Source organism: Lissotriton helveticus, chromosome 8 (genome assembly GCF_964261635.1).
Source record: "Lissotriton helveticus chromosome 8, aLisHel1.1, whole genome shotgun sequence".
NCBI classification, from domain to species: domain Eukaryota; kingdom Metazoa; phylum Chordata; class Amphibia; order Caudata; family Salamandridae; genus Lissotriton; species Lissotriton helveticus.
This window is the reverse complement of record NC_136069.1, coordinates 607,931,301-607,948,452: the sequence shown is the minus strand read 5'-3', so window position 1 is coordinate 607,948,452 and position 17,152 is coordinate 607,931,301. Positions and strand designations below refer to the sequence as shown.

General features: G+C 45.1%; 1 protein-coding gene across 1 annotated transcript in view; it reads right to left on the bottom strand.

Moving 5' to 3' along the window:
* Nucleotides 1-17,152, bottom strand: part of UCHL3 (ubiquitin C-terminal hydrolase L3) — a 364,417-nt gene that overhangs the window by 76,077 nt on the left and 271,188 nt on the right. The gene's annotated exons all lie outside the window — the stretch shown is intronic.

Here is a 17,152-nt window from a genome sequence, read left to right as displayed (position 1 = left end):
TCGCTTCATAGCATATTTGACCACGGAAGTACCTAACATGCATATCAACACACGATACAATAGAACACACAGCAGAAAAAGAGGTTAGAAATCTTGCTACATAACACAATGCACAAAACAAACTACACCTTCCTCGTGCCAGAATACGAGCATCCCAAGATACCACACAACTGCTCCAAGCAAGGTGGTGTTTGCACAACCAAAATCCAAATGAATGTAGACACAAAAGTTAGAGAGAAATTCAATGTAACACAGAAATACAAAACTGACAAGCGTTCATTCTCTACGAGAAACAAACTCAACCACAAGACAAAGTCCCAAGGTAACTCTCTGAATGACTTGCCATGAATCAAATGAGTCCCGCACAAAACTGAGCAACTGTAGTGCACACAATGGATCCCTGAGGTTGCGCACCATGCAAATGTGGAAAACTGAGGTTCACACATGAGCATGCTGCTCATCTAGTCCGGCAGAAATTGAAGTACTAATGTGATAAAACCCCACCATCTAAGAGGACCCTATCTGCAAAGTTACCAATACAGAAAGTATGTCACTATGAGCTGCATGTGGACAATGCGGTAAGCCTAGACAATGCCTTTTTTAATCTAACAGTTTTGTTTACTGCATTTAAAGTTATTAACAACAGGACACTGGATAAAATATTAACATGTGCAACAGGTTTTCATTTCACATACGAAATTTGATCTATTCTAACTATGGTAGTGAGAGGTGAATCCTAACTATGATTTGAGACTTTTGCAAGTTTAAATGTTGATGGCAACTAGGCTACAACTTCTACCACAGTTGAAGGTTAGAAGATCGTTATATGGCTACAACTACGTGAAATCAGATGTAGATTTTGAAATAACAGTAGTACATAATTTATTCAAAAATAATTGATTTCATAAGCTAAAATAATATTCTATGTACATCCTTTTTGTATGAATTGAGATTTCATTATTGTTTGACTTACTTGTTGTGGAAATAATTTCGAACTTTGTGAGAAATATCACTTTTTCTCTAGAATAATATTTGTACAAAGAAGTTAACATTTTTGTGAAAGCACGATTATGTGGTGTGTAATTGATAAATTTTTGGGCAAAACATTATAAAAACTATACACATTTATTCTCACGCAAAACACAAAAGGTACCCTAACGCCAATAAGATCTAAAATAGATAATGAAACACCCCCGGTTACCACTACTCCACCACAAAAGAAATCCCAAGTACAGAATCACAAGATAACAGTATTCATCACATAAGTTTCAAATCGTAATAGCTCTGTAACGAGGGGGACCCGGACCCACCAGGCTTACCTGTGTCCCCTCTCTTTAAACAGCACACCGAGACCTGGAAGACATCAAATGCTGTGTATAACCCCGGACCAAGAGTAGCGGCAGAACACTGTTTCTTTAACTGGGCGGAATTAGACCCTGACCACGTCCACCCGTCGGAGGTAAAACCCAGCCCCGAGAACCTGCAGGTGTGTTTTACACCCGGAGGTAGTGGAGGTGACTGGCGTGAGGACGGAGAGAAGTGGGAGTACGGAACAAGCGAGGAGGATTGGCGAGAGGACGGAGAGGAGGAGGCGAGTGGAGATCATCGGAGGACGGAGGAGGCGAGTGGAGACCATCGGAGGACGGAGGAGGCGAGTGGAGACCATCGGAGGACGGAGGAGGCGAGTGGAGACCATCGGAGGACGGAGGAGGCGAGTGGAGACCATCGGAGGATGGAGGAGGCGAGTAGAGACCATCGGGAGACGGAGGAGGCAGGACGAGGAGATGAGGAAGCCCCGAAGCTTGGAGACGAGGAGAAGAACGGGGAAAAGCGGAGACCGGGACGAGACGTCCGCGACAAGCCAGGAGGCCACCCTAGAGGCTCTTCGTCCTGCCACACTTCAAGGGAAGTGTGGCTTGAGCAGGTACTGTCACGCTTTGCGGGCTGGGCGGGTCGTAGGTGGGTTAAACCTCCCTGAACAACCAGCCATCTTCTAGTGCAAAAACCCTACCCTCACAAACCCTTCACTTGAACCTGGGTCGAGTAGATACACATGTGTTCCTCACTCCCTTCCCTGTGCACAAACCAAGGCCCCAGCCTAACTACACTTTCTTTCTTTCCCGGTACGCTGGACGGGACGGCGCGACATCACGGGGAGAAGCGGCCTACAAGTCCCAGAAAACCCCGGGAATACCGAAGACTAGGAACGGTGAAACGTCTGGATCGACTGTCGGAGGAAACGGACACGCCTCTCCCCTATTATTGAAAGACGATTCAGAAGAGGCGCTCTTATAAATCAATAAAACCGTCATTACCCCGAGCACCAGTGTCTGTGAGTCTGTTCGAAAGCCCACAAGCTCATAAATCACAACGAAGTAAATGCCCACTGTGGTTCTGAAAAATCTGGATTCATATTATAGTATTGGACTCGAGAATAAAAACTTCGTCGAAATAGGACGAATTTGGTATCAAAAGACCGAGAATGACGAGTACATCAAGTACATGTATTTTCGGCATATTCGAGTGACGATTTCACCTCGAAATCGTCATTTACCTTCTAAACCCTTAGCTGCATGTTGCCCTCTACATAGGCCTTAATCCAGTTGAATTTGATTCCACAAGGACACACTCCTTAATCGACTTCTCCCTGACCCCAGTACAAGTTAGAACCATTGCCCCAGGCCGAACTCGTTAGGTCAGTTCCCTCCCAGTGGCCGAGCAAGATAGCATCTAGGCCCAACCGGCCATAAAGCCATTTCAGCGCGCACACCTGCCATATCTCGCTCACATCTTTCTCCACTCCTTTTCCTCACTTATTTTATGATGGGGAGGTGACCATTTTTATTAGGGGTCCAGCGATATCTGATGAAATGTTGGGCCTTGCCGGATGATTTGTTATGAGCAGCACGACGTGAAATATGTACATGTCATCATGACTCTGCTTTTCTTCTGTAATCAGTAACCATAAATGAAATACCGCGAATCCAAGGAATGTTTTGCCCAAGGGTGAAAATTGTGTATAAGAAGAGAAACCTAACTTTGTGAAAGTGTGCAGTCTCCTGAATATACTGGTATTGTACTTCTAGGACCCTGTCACCTTGGTTGCAGCCAATAAACAAATCTTTGACTTCACCTGGAAGACTCTGAAGTTTCTGTAGGTCTGACTCAGGAGAACCCGAGGTCTCTGGGTGTTGATCCCCTGGCACCGCTGGGTTACCGGTTCTGTAGGTTCGGTACCGGTTCTTAAAAACCCAGTACCTCATTTGGCGCCCAGCGTTTGGGGCGATTCCAGTGGTACCAATCAGCCTGAAGATCGTGAGGAGCTTCGTGTGAAAATTCCGGAGGAGGGCCCACCACCTCATCGACCCCTGCATGTCGACGTGGTCCGAAGGTCTTTACTACGAGGTTCCCCGCTTCCCGACGGCTACAAGGACTGCTGCCCTGGCTATCGCCCTGATGTTGGACCCTTGAAATTTTCAGTAGAGCGAAACGCTGAGACGAGTCTTCTGGTGAAGCCATCGATATTTTTCAGTTAAGTATAAGTGGAGCGTCTCCTAGTCCTTAGTTGGACTTACTTTGTGGTATCTTGGAGATACATAAAGGTTTTATTGGTACTTGCAAGCACCATAACCGAAGGACTCGTGTATTCACGAGAAATATCGTAATCGATAAATCCTTTGAAGTTTTGGAACTAGACTAGAGAGCGAGGATGCCTAATCTTAGACTCGGGAATTGGTTTTGTCTTGGTAGTAATAATAGGGACTCCCGATTGGAGGACTCATGTCCGGTTCCTCCAGTTGGAACTCCGACTTACGAGCTGTACGTTAAACATGGGGTAGGCCCCATCGTTTGCAACGAGGTATGGATTAAATACACTAGGAAAGATGGTGTTTTAAAATGGCCCCAATATGGTAGCTTTGATTCTGAAACCTTAGACAACCTTGAAGTTAAACTCTTCAAAAAGAAAGCCCGGCCGGCGATGTTTGACTCTTTCCGCCTATGGCGAAAAGAAGCCAAACAAAAAGAAATTAAATTAGCTAAGAAAAATAAGAGAGAAGGGGGACTTTCAGTAATGAAAGCTGCCGTGCAGTTTAAAGATAATGAGGAAGAGCAGATAAATGAGCAGTTGCACAGGCAACGTAAAATGGCAATAGATAAGTGTTATCCAGTTTTGCCGTCTCTTCAGCAAGGGACAGCAAAAGAGCGTGAAAAAGACCAATTAATGTCGCAATTATTAACTTCACCACCCCCCTATGCGCAGAATGCCACAGCACCCCCGCAACCTTTAGTTGCACAAGCTGCGCCTCCGGCTCTTCCACAGCACCCACCAGCTGTTCTTCAGCTGGCTCCTACTTCTTCGGTGCAGCCTCCTTCAGGCCCACCGACAACTTCTGTTTCTCCTGTGTTTTCTACGATTTTGCCTAGTACCACATCTATTATTACTGATCCCTCTTCAGCCATCTCTACCACAGCCTTATCTCACCCCGTTTTTTCATCTGTTTGTCCTTCAGTTTCACCTTCCCTTCGGCAGAAAATGGCCAGCACTGTTACTAATCTTCTTTTACCCCTTTTTGGGTTGCCTGCTGCGACCCCTAACATAAGTAGAAGACAGTTGCGAAGTCAACTGCCTGATTATCAAGAGAGAGATTCCCTGAATGGTTTAGCTCGGAAATGGGTCATGGACACTGCAAAATATGATTTACAGTCTGTCATGGAAGTTTTCCATCAATGGGAAACAGCGACACAGAGATATGTGTTCGAACAAATGTGTGTCTTTCTTGGCGAGGATTTAGAAGACAATGATCAAGAATGCATCCCACAAGAGATGTGTCGTGTACGATTTAAGTTTGGAGAGGGTATGATTGTAGGTCCCGATGTAGAAAAAGCAGTTGAAATGCTATTATCATATCGAAGTAAGGGAAGCAGTTCTGGGTCACCATCGGAATTTAGTGCATCTAGTAGGAAAAAGGCACGACAATACCCTATGAGAGAAGTTCCCCCACAGTGGAGAGAGGGTGACGCGACAGCTGTCCCACCTGTCCTGCCCCACTTTCACCGAGTATGGGTACATGTTCCATGGAAGCGAGCTGAAGTTTTAGCACTCAAACAAACACTACCAGATCCGCGTAAAAATCCTGCAGGGTACTATAAAGAATTGTCGCAAACTGCTGGGTCATGTATAATGAATTTGGCCGATATCGATATGTTATTCGGGAACGTTGTTCCACAGCCTTTATGGGGAAAAATTCGTCATGTAGATCATGACCAGGAATTAGGTGACACGTGGGCTAATATTACTGTTGCAGATGCACGACAAGTTGGTGGTGCCAAGCCTGAGCCTCTAATAGCGGAACTACCTGGTAGGATAGTAGATTACATGAAAACAATAATGCCTGCAATACGCGTAAATTGGGATAAGTCATCTGCATGCAAGCAAAAGAAAGAAGAAACTGTTTCAGATTTCTTCACCAGATTTGAAGAAACATTCATTGACCACAGCGGTCAAGATATGACCACAGAAGGTGGTCAGAGATTGTTTGTCGATAAATTTGTGCACAATCTACTTCCAGACTTGTGTAAGAAATTAAAAGATTCAGAAAGTTCTTGGGCAGTCTCATCTTCAGCCCAGATATTAGCTACCGCACAGTACTACGAGAATAGAGACAAGGATGAGAAAGATAAAGTAGAGAAGAAAGCTAGAGAACTCAAAACAAAGGTTTTGCTACAGCAAGCCTATCCGCCACGTGGTGGTGGTAACAGAAATAATAATGGTCCGAATCAGTACCAGAACACTTTTCAGCAGCCTCAGAGAAACTTGCAGAGATTCGATTACAATCAAAACCGCGTAGGTCCCAACCAGTGTTTATACTGCAAACAAGAGGGTCATTACAAATATGACTGTCCTGCCCTGCCACAACGGGAAATGGATTTTCTGGCGTAAGAGGTCGTGGTAGTCAGCAAGCGCCTAGAGGTAGAGGGCGTGGAAACGCCCCTCAGGACGCACGTCCCCTTCCACCACAAAACTCTATGAACAGGTTTGACCAGCAAAATAACGTATCTGACAGGACAGCTCAATACTACGTCGATGAGTATTACACAGAAAATGAGCAGTGGGAGAGTAATGATTGCTAGGACAGCCTTAGACAAGGAGAGGGAGTTGTCTCAGTTCCAGCAGATCAGAGTGGACCTTACGTTGAGGTGATTACATCGGGTGTGTCAGAACCTTTTCTGTTGGATACTGGTGCTACAAAGAGTTCGATTATGCACTCCAAACTCCCTGGCGCACCTTTGTCTGGCGAAATGAACGTTTCCGTAGGTTTTTCTGGCGCCCCGGTTAGAAATCCGATTTCTGACCCTTTATCTCTTTCTGTTGGTCCTTGTGAATTCGAAGCACCCCTTATTTTGACAACAGGTTGTGGTGAAAATTTGCTAGGATTAGATTTGCTAAAAAGATTGTATGCGACTCTGTACTGTTCTCCCTCAGGAGTACAACTTACTTTAGGTAAGAAAGTGGTTTCTCCCATGTATTTGTCGAGAAATGCACTTCCAGCAGAATTGGCATTTCTTCCAGATATTCTTTGGGCTACTGGTCCGAATGATGTAGGTCTTTTAGAAATTCCACCGTATATTGTAACATTGAAACCGAATGTCAAAATGCCACGAATTCCCCAATACAGAATATCCAATGAAGGCGAAAAAGCTTTGCTAGCGATTGTTTACGAGTTAATCGAGAAAGACGTAATTGAAGAAACACGAGGCAATGTTTGCAATAGTCCTGTTCTGCCTGTTTTAAAAAGAACTGACCCTTCTCAGCCACCTGTGTATAGATTTGTGATCGATCTTAGGGAAGTAAATAAGATAGTGGTGCCACAATTCCCAGTTGTCCCCGACATTACAACATTATTGACTATGATTCAAGCATCCGCATCCTGGTTTTCGGTGATTGACCTGAAAAATGCTTTCTTCAGTATCCCGATTGCTGAGGAAAGCAGGGATATTTTTTCCTTTAGTTTAGGTGGTCGCAGCTTCCGCTTCAAACGCGCTCCTCAAGGCTACTGTGAAAGCCCCTCAATATACAGTCAAGCTCTGAAAAGTCAGCTTGACACAATGATTTTGCCCAAAGGTTCCACTCTCGTACAGTACGTGGACGATTTGCTCATAGCTGCGGACACTGAGAAAATATGTAAAATGGCCACGTTGGAATTACTGCGTCATCTATGTGATCTACATCACAAGGTGTCACTTTCCAAGCTTCAATATTGCCGACAAGAAGTGACCTACTTAGGTCATCTCTTATCGAAGGAGGGAAGGAAACTGACCCCAGAAAGAATTCAGGCAATAGCTAAATTGAATGTGCCAAGAACGCAGAGAGAAGTACGCGCTTTCTTGGGCATTACATCGTACTGTAGACAGTGGATTCCAAATTTTTCGTTATTAGCCAAACCCTTATTGGCACTAACGTGTACAAATACACCCAATCCCATTCCTTGGTCCGATGAGTGTCAGAAAAGTTTTCTCGAATTACGCACAGCATTATGTTCGGCCCCTGTGTTAGGTAACCCCAACTACAGTAAGCCTTTCACATTATATGTCCACGAGAAGGAGGGCTGTGCATTGTCCGTGCTGACTCAGTTATACGGAGATAGACAGCGGCCATGCGCCTATTTTTCGTCAAATTTGGATCCGGTAGCACGAGCATTGCCAAGTTGTTTAAGGGCCACAGCAGCAGCAGCTGTTTCTATTCGACAGTCTGCAGGTCTAGTAATGAATAATACACTAATCGTGATGGTCCCACATGCAGTAGACACATTGTTAAATAGGACCAAGACACAGCATTTAACTAGTGCTCGACTGTCCAGTTATGAATTGACGCTACTAGCGAGCCATGTGCACATCAAAAGATGCAGTACCTTGAACATAGCCACATTGTTACCAATTACTGAGGAATCGGATGCTTCAGAACAGCACGATTGTTTCCTCAGAACAGAGGAAGAGACAAAAGGGAGAGTTGATTTATTCGACACTCCTCTTGCTGAATGTGATGGTACATTATGGGTGGATGGTTCCTGCTTTAAACTCCCAAATGGTAACGTGACTACAGCGTATGCTGTCACAACTTTGCACACAATCGTTGAAACTGCGCGAATACCACATGGTTCAGCTCAAGCCGCTGAACTCGTGGCACTAACGAGAGCATGTGTGTTATCCAAAGGAATGAAAGTGACTATCTATACCGACAGTCAGTATGCTTTTGGAGTGGCTCACAGTTTTGGACGATTGTGGAGAGAACGTGGGTTCCTGACTTCGCATGGAGCTAAGATTCAGCATGGTCAGTTGGTGAATGAGCTTCTTGAATCACTGACGTTGCCCCTGAAAGTAGCGATCGTGAAGTGTAGTGCACACAAGAAAGTGATTGATGATGTTGGTCGTGGAAATGCATTCGCTGATGAAACTGCTAAGGAAACGGCAAAGAATATGATGAGCCGAATGTATGTCGCGAGCCCAGAAAGATGGACTGGTGATGTTGGAATATGTGAAGACACGATAGAAAGTGTGAAGTCCATCCAAGCTGAGGCCACGAAGAAAGAGTTAAGCATGTGGAGAGAAAGTACAGGGAGAATGGATGCAAATGGTTGTTGGATTGAATCGACAGAGCAACAGAGATGGTTGTTACCCGATGCATATGTGCCTGCAGTGGTTACAATGGCTCATGGGATGGCCCATAACAGCGCGAAAGGGATTTGCGAGTCGTTGGCCCCAGTGTGGAAGAATTCAGGGATTCCCAAGTGTGCAGAGAATGTTGTCAAGAATTGCATGGTATGTCTGAAGCACAATCCTGGTAGGGGAACCCCAACTCCAGCTGGTCATTTTGCACCTCCTACGTATCCGTTCGAGGTTTTGCAGCTAGATTTCATACACATGGAGAGGTGCAACAACTTAAAATATGTACTCGTGGTTGTTTGTGCCTTCTCAAGATGGGTAGAAGCTTATCCCCTAAGGGACAATACTGCCTTGTCCACAGCGAAAGCCCTTGTGAAAGAGTTCTTCCCCAGGTTCGGAATGCCTAGAATGGTCTGGTCGGACAACGGAAGTGAATTTGTGGGTTGTGTGATGAAAAGAGTGTGACGGGCTAGGCATTAGGCAGAAGTTCCACGCTGCAAATCACCCCCAATCAGCTGGATTAGTGGAATGTTACAATGGCACGCTTAAACTTAAATTGGCCAAAATCCAAGCGAGCACGGGTCTTAAATGGCCCGACGCTCTACCCTTAGCACTCCTATCCACCAGAATGACTGTGCATTCGCGAATGAAGCTCAGCCCCTATGAGATAATCTTTGGTCGGCCAGCCAACATATGGGGAGTGCCTAGGCCCATGAAGTTTAGCGAGCTGCAACACCCCATTTTGCTTGACTATTTGTATGAATTGACGGCTAAATCGCGTGTTTTATATCAACAGGTCCACAACACCTTGCCTCCGGTCTCTGAGACACCGGGTCACTCCATTGACCCCGGCTCCTGGGTATTGGTCCGCAATTTCCAGAGGACAAGAAACGACCAGCCCAGATGGACCGGGCCTCACCTCGTCCTCCTGTCCACAAGGTCGACTGTTAAAGTGGAGGGGAAGGCCAATTGGGTCCACGGGATCCATTGTAAGAAGATACCCTTCCCTCTGCCACATGACCAAGGGGTCCGAAAAGGAGGCACTGACTCAGAGCGCACAACTGATGAACGTGTAAAAGAAGCTAAACGTGATTGTAAGAGTGGGAACATTTTTCAAGAAACTACGCCGCCATCAGAACAATTGAACTCTGTGGAACCTGAGCTACTATTTCTGGACCAGACAGTACCCGGGAAAAGACGCTACAATTTGCGACCAAGAAAAACAGACTAAAAGTAAAAGTGATTTATTTTATGATCCGAGAGAAAAACCTGTGGACTAATAAAATACGTTTTTTTTCCCCAAATCCTATTTTTGAAAGTGCAGATTCTCCCATCTAGGTAACTTGCTTATTTTTGTTTTTCTTGAACCGCCATCCGGGTTCCGCTGCTAGGGTCGCGGTTGATTAAAGACTTTTGGGTGCAGCTGACGACAATAGGTCGCTGGTTCCAGTTGGTCCAAGGGAGTCACCCTAGACTGACGGAAGCATCCTTTAGCAGAAACAACCTACCGCCGCGGGCAGCACCTTAGAGAGGATGGAGTTTCATGATGTGGAGAGAACTGCCAAACAAATGAACTTTAAGCAGAGACTTTTGAAAACAATGAAAAAGAAATTTTTTATAATAATGTGTATTTTTATGCTACTTAGCGTAATGGTCTTTTTGATAAGCTATGTTTTATTTTATTTTCATGTGACATTTGCGCCCGCTACATCACCCATACCTCCTCCTACTGTTCCCTCTCATTCTTTCCTCCCTTTGCCTGACCACGAATCAAATAGGAGATTAGAGTTCATTAATAACTCCTTCGTTCAGCTATTACACCAACACCAACTTGTAATGAACACAACCAACTGTTGGGTGTGTGGTCTCATGCCCCACACCACGGATAGAGGTATCCCCTATTTGGTCCTGCCATTTAGTCACAATGGGTCAGTATGGGCATATAGGACAATGTTCATATATGCACGAGAAATCCAACCCCTACGTTCTGTAAAAGACAACCTCAAGACTAGCGCCCTAGTCAAGGGTATAGTTGACATGATCAAGGAAGTAACTTCTTACGAAGATACCCCGGATGATGAGATACTTGCATATGTAGGTTGGAATGTGACCGGATATGGCACTACATCAAGTGAGAAACAGCAAGCCAAGAGATCGTCCCCTATCTGGATCGTACCCCATCAAGGTCACCTGTGTCTGCAAGGTATTGGTAAGAATCCCAGAGCTCAGCTAGGGAAGAGTGTCTGCACAGAAACGTACGTTTTTGGATCTCAGACTTCCCCTGCCTTTTTAGCCGCTAAGGGTACTTATTTCATCTGTCATGATAGAGCCTATACATGGTTGCCCCCTGACTTCTCGGGCTCATGTTTTGTTTCATTCCTGTTACCTCCCACCTACACAGCAGCGGCGGATTACCATCGGACAAGGGTAGTTAGAGGTGTTTTGAGTAAAGAAGACACTGCAGGTCAAGAATTTGGTGACTTTGCAATGGGTGTTCTGCCGTTCTGGGGAGCCATGGTTAACAGCAGAAACATAAGGCAATTAACAAGGGTAGTTGAATCCACCGTGATTGAAACTGCTGGTGCCCTTAGTAACCTGACTGCTGAGCTCCAGTCGGATCGACTGATGACCCTTCAGAACCGGGTCGCTTTGGATGTAATACTTGCGGACCGAGGTGGAGTATGCAAATTGATCCAGTCCAGTTGTTGCATTTTTATTCCAGATAATGCTCCAACAGTGTACGGGGCCATCTCCAAACTACATAAGATTTCCGAATCTATTCATGTGGATAAAGGAGATTGGTCATTAATGGGATGGTTCTGGGGACTGATATCTGCCTGGGGATGGAAAATTCTGATGGTCATTGGGATGGTCTTAGCCATTCTCCTTCTGTTCTGTCTATGCATACAGTGTGCTCCTGCAATATGTGGCCTCTGTGTTACATCATGTGTAAGGAAGCCTGTGTCAAGACATGAGCTCAGCACTAGAATGATGTTGCAGCAACATCTCAATGACTTTAGGAATATAGATCTGGACTCAGATTGACGAGGATAGATTAATTGCCTATGTAAGGGCAAAAGGAGGGTCTGTGGTTCTGAAAAATCTGGATTCATATTATAGTATTGGACTCGAGAATAAAAACTTCGTCGAAATAGGACGAATTTGGTATCAAAAGACCGAGAATGACGAGTACATCAAGTACATGTATTTTCGGCATATTCGAGTGACGATTTCACCTCGAAATCGTCATTTACCTTCTAAACCCTTAGCTGCATGTTGCCCTCTACATAGGCCTTAATCAAGTTGAATTTGATTACACAAGGACACATACTCCTTAATCGACTTCTCCCTGACCCCAGTACAAGTTAGAACCATTGCCCCAGGCCGAACTCGTTAGGTCAGTTCCCTCCCAGTGGCCGAGCAAGATAGCATCTAGGCCCAACCGGCCATAAAGCCATTTCAGCGCGCACACCTGCCATATCTCGCTCACATCTTTCTCCACTCCTTTTCCTCACTTATTTTATGATGGGGAGGTGACCATTTTTATTAGGGGTCCAGCGATATCTGATGAAATGTTGGGCCTTGCCGGATGATTTGTTATGAGCAGCACGACGTGAAATATGTACATGTCATCATGACTCTGCTTTTCTTCTGTAATCAGTAACCATAAATGAAATACCGCAAATCCAAGGAATGTTTTGCCCAAGGGTGAAAATTGTGTATAAGAAGAGAAACCTAACTTTGTGAAAGTGTGCAGTCTCCTGAATATACTGGTATTGTACTTCTAGGACCCTGTCACCTTGGTTGCAGCCAATAAACGAATCTTTGACTTCACCTGGAAGACTCTGAAGTTTCTGTAGGTCTGACTCAGGAGAACCCGAGGTCTCTGGGTGTTGATCCCCTGGCACCGCTGGGTTACCGGTTCTGTAGGTTCGGTACCGGTTCTTAAAAACCCAGTACCTCACCACCGCCAGCATTATCTCAATAAATTATATTTTCTGACAATCAGAATAAGGTTCAGGGACTATTGGGACCACAGAGGGTTTGGTCTTCAGATTTACATTCCTAATGGGTAAGGTCATTTTTGGGGGAGATGTTATAAACCTCAGATGTTAGAAATTGGGTCTCTAGTCGGCAGAGGTGTGCACCCTTTCCAAGTAGAGACCACAATCCAAATAAAGGGAAATAAGATACACAACTTAAATTAACCTGTGCTCACTCTCTGGTAGCTTGGTGCAGAGCAGTCAGTCTTGACTTAAGAGGCAATGTGTATAGTATTTGTGCCATACTCTTAAACAGTAACCCAGTAGAACACTATAAAAAGACTCCACACCAGTTTTGAAAAATAGTAAATATTTGTCTGGATAAAACAAGACAAAAACGACAAAAATCCAATGGATATCATCAGCGATTAGCTTATAAGAAGAAGAGTGCTTTAAGGTACAAAAACATTCCAATTGGGCTTAGCCTAGAAGTTGGCGAGCTTCTATTGTGGCAATTATGGTATTGCTGGCTGTTTCTGCGAGGTGCATTGTACAGAAATGTTGGGACCGCTCGGGACCATTGTAGATGAACAAACGTATATCCCAAAATATTGTGGAAATGCCAGCTAGCTGAGCTAGTGCTTGGGGAAGTGTCCTTTTAAAAACCACACAGTTATTTTTTTATCAGGCAATTTTTCTCAATTGCGGTGCCTCACTCGAGAAAACTGGTGCGCTCCCTTTTAAGAGAGTTATGGTAATGTCACCAGCAGGCAAGTGAGCGCCTGATAGCCAGGCCTAGCGACAGTGTTTCTCAAGTACAGGGCAGCAATACCCCGGCCCAGACTTCTTTAGTTCACTTCAATCACCCGTGAGGAACTACCTACCAGTTGGACCGCGAGGATGTACAGGGCTGGATACTCACAACTTCCAGTCTGCAGAAACCCAGGTGGTTTAGCAGTGAGATGTGCTGAGATCATCTCTGCAGGAGGCGGTGTTGCCCTCAGTTGAGGCAACGTTTCTGCGAGCGGGTGTGCCACACCAGATTCTTGAGTCCAGATCTCTGCTATTTTTCCCTGGACACCCCGCTCTGGTCGAAACACGAGCACTGTGCTTCGAGATAGCCACGTCCCAAACACACTTGGTTTTCAGGGTAGGTGGGTGCTCAACTCTCGCTCGGGCACACACTAGAATGGTGGTGGGAACATGCTGATCGTAGAAGACGTAAACACACAGAGCTGTCAATTACGGCTCCTCAGTAATAATGCACTGCTGCCTCAAGTTGGCATGGCTCAATAGTGGTGGGGAAGGTATAGGTGAAACCTTTTATGGCCCTGAGGTCTTGGGAACAGGAGGCAAGCTTGACAAGCCGTTGGAGTGCTTGTGGTAATGGGATGTCGAGGGCATGATCCTTCCTCCCTCACTGCAGAGGTAGGGGACAGCAAGCTAATACAGCAGAGCACAGTGCAGAGTGGCAGTCCATACTGTCAACACAGCAATAAGCTTGAAGCAGGCCAACATAGTATAGCAGAGATAAAGTGGCAGTCCCTTCTGACAGTGTAGCTCTTGATTGCATAGTCTCCTCAGGACTCCAAAGTAAACTAGTTTGGGGGTGTCAGAGGTCCAGTACTTATACGAAAATGTGCCTTTGAAGTGGGGGAGACAACAAAAGAGGCATTTGATCCTCACCAGGTCCCTGCCTTTCCTTCTCTTGCTCCAGACACACTACAGGGGCCTATGTAGCTCTTTGTGTAGGGACAGGCACAGCCCTATTCAGGTGCAGACATCAGCCCCTCCGTCCTAATCTAGTGCAAGAAGGCCCATCAGCCTGGTGATGGGCCATCAGGATGCAAATGTCACATCCCAGCTGCCTTTGTTCGACTTTCTAGAGGGAATGCACAGAGCTCAGCTTTCACCCTAACCCAGACGTGTATTCAGAGACAGGCAGAGGCCCAGAATGGTTGAAGTAAGAAAATGCCAACTTTCTGAAAATGGCATTTTTAGACCTGCAATTAAAAAAACAACTATACTAAAAGATGTGTTTTTAAATTGCGAGTCCAGAGACACCAAACTTCAACTTTCTATCTGCTCCAAATAGGAAGTTACACGTAAAAGATGTTTTGCGTTTTTTCATGACCAGGACATGTAAACTCAAACGTACATGTCCTACCTTCTAAATACACTACATCCTGCAATTTGGGCTACATAGAGCCTACCTTATGGGTGACTTACTTGTAATAAAAGGGAAGGTTAAATTGCCAGGTCAAAATAGCAGTTTAAAACTACACACACAGGCTCTGCAATGGCTGGCCTGAGCCATGTTTAAAGGGCTACTGAGAGGGTGACACAATCTGTGTAGCAGCCACCAGACGGTGAGCACAGGTTAATTTGGGATTTGCTTGTGCCTTACCCTGACTAGGATTATGGTTAAGTGGCCCAAAATGATTTGCCCAGGATCGTGTAGGTACATACAGCTGATAAGGACCCCTCTGATAATGATTTATTAATACAAATATTCAAGCTTTAAGTCTCAGGCTGTTGGCCCATGTATACAGTAATTCTGTAGTGTGTGTGTATTCGTAGTTGCTCAGGGGTGTTGTTTCTACATTAGCACTTTCCCTGCCCTGAGAACAGTTACTGTTTACAGGGGATCCCTATTTATGCATTTATGTAAATAAATAACATCTATTTCAAAACTGCCAGAATAAAATCAAGGTGACTCAAAACCGCCAAAGCGCTTTCACTCCCTGTTCGGCAGGGCAGTGAAAAACACATTAAGCTCTACAGACTACCACAGCAAAAGAAGCACTTTCTTCTATAGTGGTTTCCAATGGGGAGTTCAATTCTGTCTCAGGTGAAATATCTAAACCATTTACATTTTTTAAGTCTTTATATGGGTCCGTATCAGCATTATGAGAGAGAAGATGTCCGCCTCTTTATCATCCTCCTCATCAGGTGGAACGTTTTGAAGGCCCTGGACCGTGTCTGAATCTGAACCAAATAAGGCCTCAAGCCTAAGGTAATTACTGGCATCGAGGTAGTTGTAATCCTTAGAAATCCTCAAAGACTAGAGGATCGCTTTTGTTATCTCATACTGAGACACAAGCCAAGATCAAGCTGAAGTTTATTCTGGTTCCAAAACTGTTGTCAGATCCAAAACAGGCATCTTTGGAGCAGATACCGGCAAGGTGTTCGGCGCAGGTATCAAAGTATGGGTTAAAGGCATCTTGGGCAAGATGCCCAACAATTTCAGTCTGTGCCAGGGTAGGCCCTGCTAGAGGAATCCAACCGAAATAGCTGCATTAAGGCCTCCATTGGCTGAAGGGTCGAAGATAGCCAGGAAAACTGGGGCCGCATTGAGCTTCATGTACGAATGTACTCTGAGTCAGACGACTGGGGCAAAGTCAAGTCCTTCGAGTGTGAGACTTCTCCTAGCACAGTGGGAGTGACAGTAAGGAGATAAATCCTGGTTGGATGTCTACTGCCTATGATGAGACTTGTCTTTCGAATTAATCATTGACACACTCGAGGATGGTGACTTGGAGCAGGACCGGGCCCTAGAACAGGAATGGGCCTGCAAACTGAAGCAGGCCTCCCAGATTTCGAGGATGACATGCCTTGTTTCTTTTGCTCAGTGATGTACTTCTTTGCCTGCTGGATGGCCTTCGGGTGCTTCAGTGAGCATTTGTTGCAGGACTTTGAGTCATGATGGGACTCTAGATACTACAAAATGATGCCATGTGGGTTTTTGATGAACATCCATTTCCTGCAGTATAGTTTGAAACCTATAGTATTTGTGAGAGACATTTCCCTGCACACAGTCTACAAAAAGAAAATTTGGGGGTCAGTTAAGACACATACAAAAGCTTTGGAAGCAGAGCACTGGCTCTGCATTGAAAGGTGCGGAAGAAAGGAACTAATGTTAGTACACAGGGGTGGTGCCTATTTACAGCTATATGGGGCCTCTTTTGAGAGGCTGTGTGATGCCAGCGGAAAGTCTGATGGTGTCACCTATTGCCATGCAGGAGTAATTGCTAAAACATTCTGGGTCCAGTCTGGTGCCTTGGCGAATTCAAAAGGCTAGGAAGGCTAGGAAAACTGCTGTTAGAAGTACCCACTAGAAACATTGTTACTATGTGCGCTCCCAAGGCCATGCAAGACTGCCATAATATAGGTTTGAAGTCCTATGTTCAACCCCTTAGACAAAGGAACGCAGTTTTAATGAGCTATCTGAGGCCTGCACAATAACGTATAGTATCCTAGAATAAGAGAAGTGAACAGTTATTGGTGAAAAGAGAGTGAGAAGGCGGTCAGACATATGATGGCTTGGATTGAGTATGCGTTAACGTAGTAGAAACATTACGAGGTAAAACACTAAAGTCACATCCCGGCCTGGAAGAGGTAGAACAGCCAGAATGTAAGTATTTATAGGTCTCTGAAATAAAGAGTCTGGTATCAACAGTAGGCCAGCTTACAGTCATAGTTAAGTTGTTAGGTGTGTGATTAGCAAT